This window comes from Sinocyclocheilus grahami, unplaced genomic scaffold (genome assembly GCF_001515645.1).
Source record: "Sinocyclocheilus grahami isolate Dianchi unplaced genomic scaffold, SAMN03320097.WGS_v1.1 scaffold4045.1, whole genome shotgun sequence".
Classification (NCBI taxonomy): domain Eukaryota; kingdom Metazoa; phylum Chordata; class Actinopteri; order Cypriniformes; family Cyprinidae; genus Sinocyclocheilus; species Sinocyclocheilus grahami.
In genome coordinates, this window is record NW_015509059.1 from 13,924 (window position 1) to 15,924 (window position 2,001).

At 27.6% G+C, this 2,001-nt stretch overlaps 1 protein-coding gene across 1 annotated transcript in view; it reads right to left on the reverse strand.

Annotated features, from left to right (window-relative positions):
• The window catches only part of LOC107576620 (uncharacterized), a 10,725-nt gene extending 10,114 nt beyond the window's left edge, over window positions 1-611 (reverse strand). Inside the window, exon 1 of the mRNA XM_016262768.1 lies at window positions 549-611. The gene's annotated coding sequence lies outside the window, so the exon portion shown is untranslated. The remainder of the gene's footprint in view (window positions 1-548) is intronic.
• Between the last annotated feature and the right edge of the window lie 1,390 nt (window positions 612-2,001).

Below are 2,001 nucleotides of genomic sequence, written 5' to 3' on the forward strand. Positions count from 1 at the left end.
AGTTCTCAAAGAAATGTTTCTTCTCAAAAATGTCTGTATAACTTTTTCTACATTGATGCACAAGTGATAAACATACGGCATTAAAATCAAGTGTATAAATAAACTCATCAAAAAGAAACACCATCTTAGATTCATGTCCTTTTATTCACATTATATTTCTTAATGTATAAAAATTATACAAAACCTATAGTAAACCTAATTATAACTATTTTTACAATAGTAGTAACTGTAAATGGTCAATTTTAACAGGCTAAATCAAAAAAGTATAATATGTAAAATTACTGTGGTGAAATAAAATGTGTTCTTTATCTACTTAGAGAAAGTAAAATTTGTTTATTACAAAAATATAAAATATAGAAAATCATAAAAAATATATATATATATATATATATTGCTATTAGACCTTAAAACACAGACATAAGTTTAACAATATGATGCAGGCTGATGTTTATTATAACTATATCTCCAAAAAAATCTGATTGGCACAAAAAATAACTAAACATTAATGACTAACAGCTGTTTTGGAATGCTATCAACAATTAAAGTACCTTGCCTTGCTTCCCACCAAGTTCTCTTTTCTTTTACTCAGAATCTCAAAGGGCCTTGTAATATGAAGTACCTCAATCGTTTTATTATATGGTGAACTGTAAAAAGAAACACATGACATTGTTTATTTGTATCATATTGTACAAATACGTAACATAAAAATACAAAGCTTGAATAACAAAATCATAAAAAAAATTAAATAAAAATCACAATAGTCAATTACTTCCCTTGAAATTGTAATGACTTTTACTGTTTAAAATTTTTTTTAATAAATTTTTCATCACGCAGCCACACATTCAAAATTATTTAAGAAGCATCGCAAAAATAAGCTTAAAACTGCACATTATAAGGCACAACCTTATAATATGTTATATGATCTTATAAATAATCATAACAACAATTATAATACATTTTAATGCTTACGCATTTGTGGTTATAGCTTTTAAGATTATGATTATTTATAACACAATGAACACCATATTAAACCTACTTTTACTTTTATAATGGACTATACTGTATATCTTGACATTGTTTATTTAAGATCTGCACAGTATCTTACTACATCTTGTGAGTGGTTAGGTGTGGAGTGTTATTTGAGTGTTCACTGTGAGGCTAATATTAATTTTGATAAAATTTTGTATAATGTATTATGCATTCATTATAATGCCTTAAGAATACCCTTATAATGTATTATAAATATGGGCTTCATAGAAAGTGTTACCAAAACTTCTTTCAAAAACCTTTTGCAAATCTTAGTGACCCCACATTTTGAATAATCATGTATACTGAAAATAGTTTAAAAACTAACATAACTATTGCTCAATGACTAACATAAAATAAACATTAGTCTTCATTCAAATTGCCTCTCAAAATCTTCCAAACTGCTCTACTCCACAATCCTTACCACTAAAAAGAGTCAGAAAGCAATGTATTTCCTCCTACTGCTTACCACATAATATTCAACCTTATTTAGTTTAATAAAGAAAAACAAAATTTCTTTATTTTTTATGCACATGCAACACACACACACACACACACACACACACACACACACACACACACACACACACAGTATATTACTTCTGAACCTAAATACAGGGACATGATTTTTAAAGACAATTAGGCATTAATGACTAACAGATAATTTGCAATTCATCAACAATTAAAATAACTTGCCTTGCTTCCCACCAAGTTCTGTTTTTGTCTAGTCAACTTCTCAGAGGGCCTTGAAATATGTAGGAGCCTTGTTCCTTTTATTATATGCTGAACTGTCAAAAAGGAACAAAAAATAACATATTGTTCACATTTATTGATAGCCTACCTTTATACACTCCTTAGATGTGTAACAACTTAACATTAACCAGTCACAAGTCTTTACATAAAGGTAATTCATCATGTTTTCCACACACAAAAAATTATCAATAAACTTAAAACATGTTTATATGCTTTGAACAC